This window comes from Arachis ipaensis, chromosome B3, assembly GCF_059453495.1.
Source record: "Arachis ipaensis isolate K30076 ecotype BB chromosome B3, ASM5945349v1, whole genome shotgun sequence".
Lineage (NCBI taxonomy): Eukaryota > Viridiplantae > Streptophyta > Magnoliopsida > Fabales > Fabaceae > Arachis > Arachis ipaensis.
This window is the reverse complement of record NC_142438.1, coordinates 55,817,214-55,833,873: the sequence shown is the minus strand read 5'-3', so window position 1 is coordinate 55,833,873 and position 16,660 is coordinate 55,817,214. Positions and strand designations below refer to the sequence as shown.

Below are 16,660 nucleotides of genomic sequence, written 5' to 3'. Positions count from 1 at the left end.
TCTATCTAGGGGGCTCACATACGCGAGTAGGGCAAATTGCAGTATTACACCCCTGCGTACGCGAGATCATGCATGCGTACGCGGGACTCTGTGTTTGGGAAAAATACAATTTTTGTGATTTTAACTCAAATTATAACTTCCAAATCTCCATAGTTACCTTCTAAAGTCCCTAATTTAGTTTCTAATTATAGGAAAAAAGTGTGAACCTAGAGAGGGAAGTACTTTGGAAGTGAAAAAAGATTTTGGAGTAATAATTTATGATGAGAAGTGCGAAAATGTTGGAGATATATGAATGATGACAATGTTAAATGAATTTGAGATAAAATAGGAGATGAATTAACGATGATAATGACAATGAAAAATTTGAATGAAGTAAAATACTATATGATGATGTGAATGAACTTGATTTAAAATTGTTTTGTGGGGGATCGTGGTTATTTACTGCCCACCAGATTTGATATGAAATTATTTTATGGGGATCGTGGTTATTTACTGCCCATGTGTGTGCTGTTTTCCAATTGAAAACGTCTGTGGGGATCGAGGTGGTTTACCGCCCGCATATGGTGGGGATCGAGGTGGTTTACCACTCACAAGGTGAGGATCGTGGTACTGTACCTCTCACCAGTTTTCAAGAGAACGATGTCTGGGTTAGCCACCGGACATGTCGAGTTAGTTATATAACCGACAGATGAGACTCATCAGCCATAGGGTAGACATACATCATATGCATATATGTGTTTTGTTTGATTGTGCATGTATTGGGATTGCCTATGTGATTATTATGCTTACCTGCTATATTTGCTACATGTTGTATCTGTATCCTACTTGTGTTTGCTTTGTCTATATTGATTGTTTGTGCAACGGGGTTTTGGAAGATTGGAGGAAGGTGAGAAGTTGAGTGAATAAGTAGAATTGAGTTAGACTTAGGAACCTTAGATAGCTCACCTTGTATTATGGTTTTAAACTTTAATTCTAAGCTTTATATCTGAGTGTCGGAATTTTAGGATTGCCTCTGACTTTTCTGGGACCTTATATCTTATGTACGTGGACACCTTTACCATGTTGAGAACCTACGGTTCTCATTCCATACATATGTTACTATTTTTTCAGACGCAGTTCGGGAGACACCGTAATGAGCATTCTGGAGACCTTCTGGGGACGAAGAGCTATATTTTGGGTTTAGCATTATGTTCTACTTGTATATATATTTACTTAGTTGTTCTCCACTCCTTGTATTTTGTACTTAGTCCATCTTATAGGTTGACTTGGAGAAACATGAGTTTATTTTATAGTTTGGAATTGTATTTTGGGTTATGTATGTATATATATATATATATATATATATATATATATATATATATATATATATATATATATATATATATATATATATATATATATATATATATATATATATATATATATATATATATATATATATATATATATATATAGCCGGCCTTAGCTTTGTAGGTCGAGTAAGATCTTGTTATCTGTATTTTGGAATTCTGATCTATATGTATATATTTTAAACCTTCCTGTCAAACTTGCTTATTATAACACCCTAATATACAGATCCTTATGCTCGAGTCATAAGTCAATGATATTAAGGTGGTACGACTCTAAAGGTGGATTATAATACGTAATTTTATATATATGTTGAAGGAAAATACTAAACAAGAAGCCTGAAAAGGAGTAAAATAAAATTGCGAAGTCGTAACACTCACGTATCGAAGCATAAGAAAATTCAACGCATTCGGCTAACGGATGAAATAACTAAAGCATATAAGGAAGAAATAGAATAGATTAGAATAGACATAAATGTAAGTATACTAGCCATTAGTCACGACCTGCGAAGTTTAGGTCGACTAGGGTTATAGAGTTAAAATAGTTGACAATAGAAAATCCTATCTCTCCCAAAATACATCAAAGTCTCTATAAGCAAGTTTTAAAAGAATACATACATACATCATAGTTGGTTTTACAAAATAAGGGGAGAGATCTAAAAGCACAAAACAAAAATCAGATAAAATTTGCCGTCATTCAGACAAATCCAGTTCATTACTGAGCGCCAGGACCTGCATCTGAAAAACAGAAAATATATACGGAATCAGAACCCCCGACCCATGGGTTCCAGTATGGTAAAAGTACCAAATAAATACAATGCACTATAATATAAACTCACTAAGCATCTTAAATTTCTTATCTCGTCATATCTATCCTAAGTACTCACAAATTCATAACTTGGCAACTATCATAGGGAATTCTAATCTAACACAATATCCTTCATACTTCGCCACCTCCCAATCCGACTAACCCAAAAACCGAATCAAGCACAAACAATACAGACAAGTAATACACAAGTAAGGCAAGTAAGACAATTAGCAATTAATCATGAAACATGTACAATTAGGTAAACCAAAGCAATTAAGCAAACCCAAACAATTTAAACATATGCAGATGATACATGCCTGTCCTACTAGCCGTGAGCTCACGTGTCGATTACTTTGCCAGAACTCAACACACCTGGTAGCTAACCCAGATATCATCTCTCTGACATGCTTCCACACTCTTGGGATATAGTGCCCATCACACTCTCGGGATATACTGCCTGTCACACTCATGGGATAGAGTGTCTGTCGCATTTCTTGGGATAAAGTATTCCCACTCTTTTGGGATATAGCACCTGCCATGCCACGCTCTTGGGATATAGTGTTCGTCACACTCATGGGATATAGTACCCGACACACTTCCCAGGGCAAGGTGCTCCCACACTCTTGGGATATAGCGACCGCCATGCCATGCTCTTGGGATATAGTGCCCGACACACTTATGGGATATAGTACCCGACACACCTTATAACAGAGAGAAACTTATATACATTCTCATCATCAATCATTCCTCAATAATGTCTCATAATCACATTCATTTATTCATGATAGTCTCAATCATCACCTATCAAGAATATAGTGCCCAGTACACTCTTGAGATATAGTGCCCGTCACACTCCCCAACTACATTCACTACTTATCATTACCACCATTGTACCCTCTCCCGTACACTCACATTTCATCAATTCATATCTTAATTCAATCTCAGGTTCATCATTCACTTTTCATTCAATATTACCAACACCTTATTACTTAATTACTCGCTTTATTCACACTTTTCAATTCCAACCCCCCCACTTCAAAATCTCTCTTCACCTATAAGTCACCATTCCTTCATAGTTTAACCCCCTTCATTACTATTACGATTCAATTCTAAGGTCTTAGAGAGTGAAGATAAAGGTTTAGAAGTTCAAAATTTGGTTTTAAAACATAAAACTCATATTTGCTGAAAACAGGGCCATGCGTACTGATGACAAGTCATATTGACCCAGTTTTACTAGCCTTTTTTCTTTATTTTTAGTTAGTTTTATACACTTTCTTGCATCCTAAGAAATCAATTTGGAATGAAAATGCACAACTTCTTTGAATCAAACAACCACCATGAAATTGATGCTAAATCATGAGGTTTAAGCTAAATTTAATTAATTTTTAATGATTTATAAACCTTGTGAATTTGGTGATACTTTGATTGGTTGTTTTGATTAATTGTAGGTGAAGAAAAGAAGAAAAGAAGAAAAGCGTGGCCTAAGAAGCGTGGTTCAAGGAAGAGGAAGTGTGGCCAAGAAAGGAGGAAGTGTGGTGCAACAAACCATGAAGCTCACTCCAAGAGCACCAAGCTCACTAAATGAGCGCTACACTCACTCCCAAGGGACCAAGGCACAAAGCTCAGCTCACTTTGTGAGCTGAGCACAACATGAGGCCAAGAAACAAGGAAAGAAGAACCAAGCTCAGCTCACAAAGTGAGCATTATCGAGAGCACTAAGGAAATAATTCAAGGAAAATGATTTGCAAATGCATGCTCCAAGACTTGAACCCATGACCAAAGGGGAGGGGGGAGGCGCTACTCACAAGGAAAAATAAGCCAAAATTGGCCAAGTGCACTCCCCAAGGTTCGAACCCCACACCTTGAGGAAGCAAGGAAGCAAGGCAACCAAGAAAAGGGGTAGCGCATGCTTCCCATGGGTTTCGAACCAAGGACCTTCCCTTGGATGTCCCAAGGCTCAGCTCACTTGGAGAGCTGAGCGCTACTTCTTGATGCATGAGGCACGCAACAAATTGACAAGGTCCATGGGCATCACACAACAAATTTGACACGGCCAGGAGCACAAGGAGCGCGCATGACACGGTCCCTGGGCAGCACACAGCGCACAACATTTGGCACCAAGGCACCAATGCTCAGCTCACAAAGTGAGCTGAGCTCTCCCCTGATGCACCCCAAGATAGCAGCACGCTACCAATGCTTCCCCACACTAAGTGTCAAAGCTTAGCTCACTTTGTGAGCTGAGCACTCCCCTGGAAGCATATTACCCATGGGCTGAAAATTCAACCAAAAGTCCAATTTAATTCAAATCTTCACCAAATCAAAAGCCAATCCAAATTCCAATATCCAAGAATAGAAAGTGTATAAATAGGAGTTAGTTTGATGGAATTAGGGAGCTGAATTTTATTTTGAATTTTTCTTTGAACTTTCATTTTTCATTTTGAGCTTTTGTTTTTGAGTTTAGATTTCAGAGAACTTGGAGGAAGAATTGATCTCTCTTCTTCTTGTTTCTTGTTTGAGCACTCTTTTATTTTCTTGCTTTGGATCTTGGGTGGAGAATTGAAGAACTTCTGTTTCAATCTCACCTTGAGATCTTGTTTTAAATTTTCTGCATAATTGAATTCCAATTTCCATTTACTGCTTCTTCTTCTACAATTTCTGCAATTCACTTTTCTTTATTTCCTTTGCAATTGTTCTTGTTGGATCAAGGAAGGATTTGAGATCTAGAATTGTTATCTAGTCTCTTCCACCCCTGAGATCTTCAACCTCTTTTACTTTGCTGCAAATTAAGCACTGCTTTCCTGTTTTTAAATTCTTCAAAGCATTTTACTCTTTTGTTCAAGATCTACTTCACTGCAAGTGAATTTTCTCTTTTATGTTTAAATGCAATTTACTTGTTCTTGTTTAAATTCTGCAATTCCAATTCCCAATTCCTTTTATGATTCAAACAATTTATATTTCTTGCACTTTAAGCTTCAACCATTTACATTTCTTGCAATCTAAGTTTCTGAAATTTACATTACTTGCACTTTAAGATTCTGCTCGTTTACTTTCCTGCTCTTTAATTTACTGCACTTTACCCCTCTCCCTTTACATTTCAAGCAATTTAGTTTCTGCAAATTACAAATCACTCAACCAAATCATGATTCGCTTGACTAAATCAACCACTAAACTAAAATTGATCAATCCTTCAATCCTGTGGGATCGACCTCACTCATGTGAGTTATTATTACTTGATGCGACCCGGTACACTTGCCGGTGAGTTTGGGTGTTGGAATTCGTTTCCACAAAAATCCCATCACTTACGCATGGGCCACGCGTACACGTGGGGGTGCGTTTGGCTCATCATGCATACGCATACACATGCCTGCGTACGCATACATGCCAGACAGAAAAGACCCTTTGCATATGGAGAGGTTCGTGTATGCATACAGTGCAGACCAGTCAAAATGGCTAAGTCTGCAGAATTTCAGCCTTACATACCGAATTTCCGGTGAGCATAACTTCCTCGTTTTAAAACATTTTTCATCCGTTATTCGAATGGCGTAAACTTTATGGACCCAATTTTCATATGAAATAAGTTTGAAACAATTTGGGGGTCCAGAAGTTGAGTTATGGCTCGCCAAAATTTGGCCAAAAATTATATTTTCACAAAATCTTCCAAACTTTTATTTTCACAAAATTTCATTCTCAAACCAAAGTTTCTCAACCTAAAACAACCCAATTTCCAACCAAAAAAATCCTTCCATACCCTTATCACCTCTCTCTCTACATATCAATATCAAATTCTATCAATTTCAAACCAATAAATTCACAATTAACCAACATTATTCATAAATCAACAATCAATTATTATCATTATTCATAATTATCATCTAAATCACCAATCACCAATCATATACTTACTGTCCTTACCTTGTTCCGACCTCCGGCCCAAATTCACGGCCTCCAGCCCAATATTTCATCAAATCAATATAACTTATAAACACACAATCATTATCTAACACCAATATCAAATTTATAAATACAGTATCAATTTCCTTTATGCATCCTCTACGCACATCAATCCATCCAAACATATCATTCAAGCTTAATCCTAGGGACATCTAACCTAGGAATTCACATTATATTACACGGTACTTAAATAAAACTTAAATCGTACCTTAGCCGATTCCTCGTAAAACCCAAAGATAACCCAACTAAGCAAGTTCACAAGCTCCAGTGCCAAAATTCAGCATCCAAGGGTTTAGTCAAGCTTCCATTTTCACAATCTTACTCCACATCACATATATACACTACCTATTTCACATCATATATCCATACATACACACTCAATACCCAAACACAATTAATTAAGGAATTTACTAGGATTTGAGGGTCCTTACCTTGAGTATGCCTCAATCAAACAGAAGCCTGCTAATTCTTCAAGTTAATTTGACCCTAAAAAATCAAATTAATCAAAAATCTCAACATTTAAAACACATAATTTTCGAATTAGGGAAGAGAGAATTAAAACTAGAAATGTGGCTTTCATACCAAATTAAGTACTGGGCTTTGTAGAGAATTCCAAGAGAAATGCGTGGCCGCTGACGACTCGTCAATCGGAGCTCCGGATTGAAAGTTATGGCGGAATGAAATTGGAGCCAAGGGTTTGCTCTTCTCCTTCTTCCCCTCTCCTATGTTTCAGCGTGCTTCCCTTTTTGTTTGGGGAAGAAGCGCTAATGCCCTTCATTTAAAGGGGGTTGGGCTGGACCACATGCCCAATCTTGGAACAAATTCTTTAAAATTAGAGCCAAAATTCTTATTTTAATTGGCTCTATCTTATTAAACCATAAAATTTCATTTTCTAGTTTTTTTAAATAATAATTAATTTATTCATTAATTATTTACTAATTTTGCGAGTTTTACACTTATCCATCTATGCGTAGCTTTCATGAGGGATGCGATTTCTGTTCCGTTTTTGATTAACTTCTCTTTCAATGTTCCTATTTACAACTTTCTTCAATTATATTACATTAGTATTTTTATTTTTAGAGGTCGTAGCACCTCTCTACCTCTAGTTTATGTCCTAGGCATAAAACTTTGTGTGGTAGGGTGTTACATTATGGTATCAAAGTAATTCATTCCCGTAGAGCCTGGGGAATGGACTGATTATGCTTTTGAGCATACTCTGGGTATGTGTACATGCTATTTAGGATGTCAACTTGACATATATAGCATAAATATTCATGAGCATTACCTTTGGAGATTCGAAGCACTAGACTTGAGATATTAAGACTGATCACCTTGATATCCATTGTTCGGTGTGGATAAGACCTAAATAACCTCTCGTAGACGCGAGTGAGGTGATACGGTTGATTTTATGGCTGCTGCTATGCGAGCTAATGCTGAAGGGGATGAAACATATAACCTAGGAATGATGATGGAGGCAGAAATGTATTAGGTGGTGGAGACAACCAATGATTAGAACTCGTGCAGCTGAGTAAAGGGTCAATGGCATTTAGTTAGAAAGGTACAAAGATTCAAGGAGGTTCTGGTGGAAGCAAGTGAAGGATTAAGTTCTTAGTGGTTGATAATCAGCGTGACGCTGCATAAGCACGGTGATTTTGATGGCTCTAGAATTGTAGTAACGTGAGTAAGGAGTTTTGGGATATGAGGTTGTTTTGAGGATTAAAGTAGGATCGAGGAATGGAAAGTGTGAGTGTGTGAGGTTATAACAGGTTGAATCAGACTGAGAGATTGAGAAATTATTTAGTGTTTGAGACGGCAAGAGGGATTTGAGGCTTAATTTGATTTAGATGGCTCCCTTGAATAATGATAAAATTTGTAGTTGCTAAGAAAGAGTTAGACGAAGCTAAGTGTGAAACAAACGAGTATAGCTTAGGTTTGAATTTGGTTAAGTTTATGATCTTGTACCTGATGGGAAATATGAATTAGTGTTTGAATTAATGTGGGAGAATGGTAGAAATTGGGTGTAAGGTTGGTTGGTATTGAGAGAGCGTATATGAAGATTTGAAAGGAAATTTTGAGGGCAAAATTTTTAATTTGGTGGGTTGGATGTAAAGCCCTGAAAATTAGTAAATACTTAACCAATAAATTAATTATTATTTAAAGAAATTAGAAGATTAAACTTTATAATTTAGAATGAAAGAAATAATTAAAATATGAATTTTGACACTAATTTTAAAGATTTTGTCCCAAAATTAGGCCGAATGGCCGAATCGGCTGAACCAGGTCCAAACCAGGCCCAAAATCCATCAACACTTAATAGCGCAGCTCTTCTTCTCTTCCCCATATGAAACACACGTTGGTATATACATTTGGTGGAAGAACATTGATTTCAAACCCTTAATTTGATTTCAAATCCACATAACTTTTGATCTGGAGCTTTGATTGAGGAGTCATTAGTGGTCACACGTTCGTCTTGGAATTCTCTACAAAATCTATTGAACAATTTGGTAAGGGAATCACGTTTGCTCACCCAGTTCTCCCCTTTTCAGTTCGTGATTTGGGTTTTGATAATTGAGAGATTTTGTGATTTTGATGATTTAAGGGTACTCTGGAGGTGGATAATCACCAGGTTTTATTCATTTGAGCTGTGGGTAAGGTAAGGAACTCCTGTTATCTGATGAATTTCCAATTTAGTAAACTCTATGTTGATTATAGTGATAATATGTAATATTGGATTGAAATTGGTAATTGGTTGAAGTCAAGTTGGTGAAGTGGAGCAAGTGATGCGGGAGCTTATTGAATTGAGAATTGAAGGAGTTGGAGCTTGTGGAGGAGAAGATTTTGGTGTTCCAAGCTTAGGGAGGAATCGACCAAGGTATAGTTTTAGTTTCTCGTAGATAATATATACTGTTTCGTGAAAATATAGGCTAGATGACCATAGGATAAGTTGTATGATTTGGAAGGTTAAGGTTTATGCTATGTTTGTTTGAGGAAAAAATGGAAGAAAAGAAAAGGGAGGAAAAGAAATGGGAAGAAAAATGATTATTTTTCATTGTTTGGTTGAGGAAAGAAATTAGACAGGAAGAAAAATGGATGAAAAACTTATTTTCTCTCTCTACTTCCAATATTACCCCTTCACTTTTGTCAATATATTTTATGATACAAGGGTAAAATTATCTTTTTATAAAATATTTCTTTCCTTCTTATTTTCCTTCCATTCAAACACATCTAAGGAAAATAAAAATCCACCAAATTTTTTTCATTTCCTTTCTTTCCTTTCTATTTCCTTTCTCTCTATTTCTTTTCTTCCAACCAAACATAACCTTAGTGACTCGTTGTTGGAAATTGTTAAGTGGGTGGTTAAAATGCATGATGATTGATTATTAATGATTGTGAATAATGATTGATGATTGATGAAAGATATTAAATTATAATGATGAGCTTTGAAATGAATAATGAATGTGATAAATAATATTGATAGTAGGTGATAATGAGGATATGTTATGGAGATTTGTTAATATATATATGTATGTATTTGTGGATGATGAGCTTTTCTTTAATGATTGTTGAATATATATATATATATATATATATATATATATATATATATATATATATATATATATATATATATATATATATATATATATATATATATGAATGAATCGGGTAAGATTTCAATTCTAGTTATATTTAGTGCTGTTTTGGTGGTGAGTTATGAGTTTGAAATGAGGAATTGGAAAGAATAGGGGTTTCTGAAGATTTTGATAAAAACTAATTTTTGAACAAATTTTGACGAGCCATAATTTGGATTTCGGACCCTTAAAATTTTCCAAACTTGTCTTAAATTAAAATTGGGTCCGTAAAGTTTATGCCGTTCGAAGAACAGATTAAAAATAATTTTTTAGGAAGAAGTTTGGTGTATAAAACTGAATTCTGCAGAATTTAACAACTTTTTAACAATTTTGGAGGACTCGCTACGCGACGCGGCCATTTGCTTCTGTCTAGGGGTCTCGCATACGCGGACAGGGGTCGCGTACGCGAGCAAGGCAAATTGCACCCCTGCATACGCGAGATCATGCATGCGTACGCAGAACCTTGTTTTTGGGGAAAATGCAATTTTTGTTATTTTAACTCAAATTCTAACTTCCAAATCTCTATAGTTATCTTCTAAAGTCCCTAATTTAGTTTCTAATCATAGGAAAAAATGGTTTACCTAGAGAGGGAAGTACTTTAGAAGTGAATGAAGATTTTGGGGTGATGATTTATGATGAGAAGTGTGGAAATGTTGGAGATATATGAATGACGACAATGTTGAATGAATTTGAGATAAAATGGGAGATGAATCGATGATAATGACAATGAATGATTTTGAATGAAGTAAAATACTATATGATAACGAGAATGAACTTGATTTGAAATTGTTTTGCGGGGATCATGGTTATTTACCGCCCACTAGATTTTAACGAAAATTATTTTGTAGGGATCGTGGTTTTTTACCGCCCACTAGATTTGATATGAAATTGTTTTGTCAGGATCCTGGTTATTTACCGCCCACATGTGTGTTGTTTTCTAATTGAAAATGTCTGTGGGGATCGAGGTCGTTTACCGCCCGCAGATGGTAGGGATCGAGGTGGCTTACCGCTCACCAGGTGAGGATTGTGGTACTATACCGCTCACCAGTTTTCAAGAGGACGATGTCCGGGTTAGCTACCGAACATGTAGGGTTGGCTATATAACCGACAGATGAGACTCATTAGCCATAGGGCAGACATACATCATATGCATATGTGTGTTTTGTTTGATTGTGCATTAATTGGGCTTGCCTATGTGATTAATATGCTTACCTACTATATTTGCTACCTGCTGTATCTGTATCCTACTTGTGTTTGCTTTATCTGTATCGCTTGTCTATGCACCGGGGTTTTAGAGGATTGGAGGAAGGCGAGAAGCTGTGGGAATAAGTAGAATTGAATTAGACTTAGGAACCTTAGATATGTTACCTTGTATTATGGTTTTAAACTTTAATTTTGAGCTTTATATCTGAGTGCCGGAGTTCTATGATCGCCTTCGGCTTTCCCGAGACGTTATATCTTATGTACGTGGGCACCTTTACCATGCTGAGAATCTCCAGTTCTTATTCTATACATATGTTGCTATTTTTTTTCATATGCAGGTCGGGAGGCACCGCACTGAACATTCTGAAGACCTTCTGGGGGTGAATAGCTATATTTTGGGTTTAGCATTATGTTCTGCTTGTATATATTTACATTTTTATTCGCCACTCCTTGTATTTTGTACTTAGTCCCTCCTAGAGGTTGATTTAGAGAAACATGAGTTTATAGTTTAGGATTGTATTTTGGGTTATATATATATGTAAGTATACTCTGGCCGGTGTTAGCTTCGCAGGTTGAGTCGGAACTTGTTATCTATATTTTGGAATTCTGATCTATATGTATATGTTTTAAACCTTCCTTTCGAACTTGCTTATCCATCTATTGTAAATTTCTTGAGGGATGCGATTTTTGTTTTGTTTTTTACTAACTTCTCCTTCAAGGCTCCTAGTTACAACTTTCTTTAAGTATATTACATTAGTATTTTTATTTTTAGAAGTCATAGCGCCTCGCCACCTCTGGTTTACGTCCTAGGCATAAAGCTCTGTGTGGTAGGGTGTTACAATAATCGCTTCATCAATGTGAAGCCCATCTCATCCTCTCTTATTGCGTCGCCAATACCTCGTCTTTAACCGTCCGTCGCGCTGCCGATATCAGCCACAACTCTTCTGTGCATTGTGCGGGACCGACCTGCATCAAAATATCACAAGTTTAAGAAAAGAAACATCCAAAGTTTAACAAAAAAAGCATCTCAATTTAAGAATAGAAATATTACAAGTTTTACAAAAAAAAATATCCCAAGTGTAACAAAAACATTCCAAATTTAATAAAAAAAATTCTTTTTTAAATAGAAAAAATATCCCACAGTTAGTTTAATAAAAGAAAACATTCTAAGTTTTACAAAAAAAAAAATTCCAAGTGTAACAAAAAAATATCCAAATCTCTGCAAAAAGAAACATCTGAATCCTACAAAAAAAAAACATCCACAAAAAGTGGTAGTATGTTAAAAGAAATATCCAAATCCCTGCAAAAAGAACATCTGCTTATTATGAAAAAATATCGAATCATCAATTACATGTTCCTGCCAAAAAAAATTTTAAAATAAATGAGAAAATGATAATGGACACAAGCAGTGTTACCTTGCAATCGGCGGTAAACAGTGGTAACTATGCCTCTCATTCTATGCACCAGGTGCAGGGGTGGGAGCCAGTGGATGTACGTTTGAGGTCGGCGTTAGATTGCGTAGTGCAGTGACGCCGCCAAGAAGCTTCCAGTGTGTCTGTCAAAGGTGATGCAAGCAACGGGAGAAGTGATTAGTTTTGAGTATTAGAAGATATACTCAAGTTTGAATACACTGATGGCGACTCTAATCGAGTTGTTTTGTTCAAATTTCAATGGTATGATTCAAGCTGTCTAAATAGAACCCGTATTCATAATAACTACAAAATAATTGAAGTCAACCATAGCAAAAAACATCGCCGTTATGATTCTTTCATTGTCGCTCAAGAAGCTAAACAAGTTTACTTTTTACTTTATCCTGAAAATTGCAAGTCTATATGGCGTGTTATTGTAAACACTATACCAAGAGGTTGACTTGAAACCAACCATGTAGATGAAGATGAGGAAAAGGATGGTAATGTAGCTTATCAAGTGGATGAGAGCAATCTTTCTAGGATTTCTAACACTGAGCTTCCTGTTAGTCTTAAGCCTCCATTTGGAAAGAACCGCATTGTCGAATTGTCCATCAGTTCTAGTTTTGTGGTTAATCAAAATGAATATGATGATATTGCAGACTTTGATGATAATAACGATTTTTAACAGGGTAACCATTTTTAATATTTGACTTGTCTTTAATATTGTTTCAGCTTGTATTGTTTGAATGTGTATTGCATATTATTGTATATTTTTTAATAGGGTTAATCTTTAAAATATATGTAGGTCATGTCTCCTCGGGTCAAAGATAAAGGTGTCAATAGTCGTAGAGGATCGCGCACCACCACTGCAACCCTTATTACCATCACCTCCACCTCTTCTAGGACTTCGGTTGTGCAAGGTTTTCATTCAGGGCCATTTATCTAGCAACCATATTTGATGGTACCTAATCCAAGCTACACGAGTCCTCTTCTACCAAGTTGCCCTACTATAGGATGTATGAGTCTCCCTCCACCACTCCCTCCTGCAATTTCAATTCCTCTTCCACCTCGCAATTCCAATCTATTAGTTAATTCAGAGATACTTGGAAGCTCTAGTATATCTCCTCCATCAGAGACTGCATCGATTTCTAATAGTGTCACAAAATAAAGATTGGTTCCAAATGAAAAAAATAAGGTAAAATTTGATTGCTAGAATTAGAGATATAATTACTTTTTTTTAGTTTTCTAACTTATGAATTCTTTAGGAAATTACCAGTTAGTTACTTTTTTTTCTGGTCCTCAAAAGATTATAGAGATCATCAAGAAATGGTATGATCAATCATATAGAAAATTTGGGAATGTCCCTCTTCCGATAAAGAAACTTTGGTTTAAGGAGTGAAAGATAAAAGTAACATATATATCATACAAATCATATAAATTATTCTAAGAACAAAAAATATGTTATTTTCTTATCTTATCTTATATTATCACCAACAAGATTATTTTTTTATATCATAGTATCTTTTTTATATGCAGAGCCACTTTCTTATCGATGATAATGATGATGAGTTTTTTTTGGAGGGCTTTTAAGTATAGGACAAGTAAGTGATTTAGCCAAATGATATCAGATATCTATGATAGTATGGATACAACCCACGAATGGCTAATCTCTACTTACAAAATAGTGTTGGAAAGGTACTGAAAAATAGATGAAAAATAGAAAAATATAAGGGAAAAAATGAGAATCAAGCGTCTCTTTTAGGTGGTTCTGTCCATTGCGGTGAGTCTATTCCACTAACTTCAACTATAGAGAGGATGGTAACATAATTTAAGTGACTTTAGATCTTATTTAATAGATATTTATTTATGTGAAACCTTTTTTATTTTGTGTTTTATGTGAAATAAAAAAACAGTTGGGTCATATACCAACCTACGAGAATGTTTTCAAAAAAACTCAGTTAAAAGTGACAAGTCCAAATGAGGAGACAACGCTCTCAAGATATTCACGTGAGATACAACATAAATGTTAAATCATTAATTAATGAAAATGTTATATAAATGTGACCTTGAATTTGTTTGTTTATGCATGTTTCTTATGATTTCCTTATGTTTACATGTGAAAATAGCTTTTATTTCAATTCTTGTTGAGAAACATGTATTGATATACTGGATTGATTTCCATAAAAACCATACCATTGTAATGTAGTTGCTACAACTTGCTTTACTTGGTCATTACACTGTCTTGTGCTTTCCAACATATTCGCTTTTTTGGGAGTTTATAGACTTCCTATTACTTTTTGGCTTTTCAAAAATAATTTGTTAATGTTAAATTAAAGCTAAGAATTGGATAAATTTGAAGATTTTGTATAAATTATGCTTGACTTTGGCATAGATTTTGAACAGTAGATGAAAGCACTTAATTCTTGTATGTTTAGCTGTTGATGAACCACCATATGTTCTTTCATCAATGGGACTTGGAGAAGGCCTGATTTAATCTTGTGCTATGGTTTTTTACGGTAATTTTTAGTGCAAAATAAAAAGCTGTGTTGATTTATATAAGTATTATATCATTGTAAAATAGTGTATAATATTGTTTGAAATTTAGTTTATATCATTGATATAATTATTGTGTAATAAAAAAAGTTTATAAAAAAATTGGCAGAAGTTGAGGCCAAACATGCCAAGGCTCAAGCACATGGAATGGAGCTACCATTAATTGATGAGGACTTGATTTGGGAAAAAATGCATCGTGGCATAAAGAAGAATCGAGTTTATGGAAAAGGAGCATTCTTCTTTAGCTCTATCAAGTCTGGAACCATTTTTGCTAACTCTATATCTGGAAGAGCATTTACAAATCAAAGTTTTATTCCTAATTTGTGGGAACAGATTCATAATCTGAATGAAAATTTTTTCAGCGTGTTACTCAACAGACAGATGAGAGTATCAGTAAGTTATTAGATGCACACTTGACTCCTTTGGAAAAGACTCACAAGAAATTAGAGAAGTTGGAACAGCAATTGAAAAGGCCTAGAAGAAAAAGTTGAAATATAAGAGCTGAAATGAGACTTATATTAGCTATTATAAGAAAGTTAGAGCGCCAAGTAGTTTTAGTGTTGTTCCAATACCACCGCCACTGTCCCACCCTCAGTTTCTTTGGATGAGAACTATGATAATAATGAGGATGAAGATGACAGCGAGTACTATAGCTGATAGTTTTAGTATGGTTGAATAATACACTAAGGATTATAGTTGATGTATCGATACAATTTGTTTATATTTTGAATTGACTTGCTTATTTATATTACTTTTCTTTTAGTTTGAAAATACAATGAATTTGTTTATTTTTTGAAATATTATGAATATTTGAATACAAGTTAGATGAAATTTATCTTGGTTAAATTTATATTTATTTTGTATGAAAACAGGTTTATTTTGCAATGAAAAAGTTTAAAAAAATTCTGTTTTACCTTGCTGACAGATTTACAGACAGAAAATCTGTCTGTATTTAGAGTTGTGATTATTTTTCTAAGCTCTAATCACTACAACAAAACCTAATTTAGGTGACCATTTGGGGGAAGCGGTCAAATAGAACCGCCGTCGCTTCAATCCCTACTTTCACATACCAGCGGTGAAACACAACCGCCTCTGAAGCACAAATCCAGCGGCGGCCATCATGCTCCTTCCACGGCGGTCTGTGAATTCGCGCCATTACTTACTCAGACCGCCTAATTTCTCTTTCCTTCGCACTTCTCGCTAGCTCCACTACCCACTACTACTTGCCATTACTCCAATTTTTCATTCTTCCCAAACCTAGTGTGCCCAGAACCCCAAGTGCAGTGAAAAGAAGATCTTCGTGCAAAACAAAAATCTGCAACGAATTGGTGCTTAGCAAAACTATACGCATTTGTTCCTGTCCTTGGTAAGCTAATTGGGTTTTTCTTTGTTCTTTTCTAATTCCATTTTATGCTTCTTCTAGTTAACAATTACTAATAACCCATTATCTTATTCTCTAGTTGTTTCTCCTTCTTGTTCATCACTCTGAACGCACGAATTTCTCTCTTAGAAGCGCAAAATTTCTTCAATTTAAGGTTACTCTGTCTCTTTCTCTATTAGGATTTTCTTCCCTCTCTATTTTTCTTATGCACATAAGCTTTTGATTGAACAATGTTGATTAATTCTGTATTTACAAACACCTTAAGATAGAGTGATGTCAGATATGGAAATATAATATTTTGTTGCAAGAATGACCCAAAAAATAACGAATTGAAATTGTGTAAGTGCAACAAAGCAAGTAACATGAGCATATACCTT

General features: G+C 35.3%; 1 pseudogene; it reads left to right on the top strand.

Moving 5' to 3' along the window:
- Positions 1-12,335: 12,335 nt before the first annotated feature.
- On the top strand, positions 12,336-13,034 carry LOC148570710 (uncharacterized; annotated as a pseudogene).
- The last annotated feature ends 3,626 nt before the right edge of the window (positions 13,035-16,660 follow it).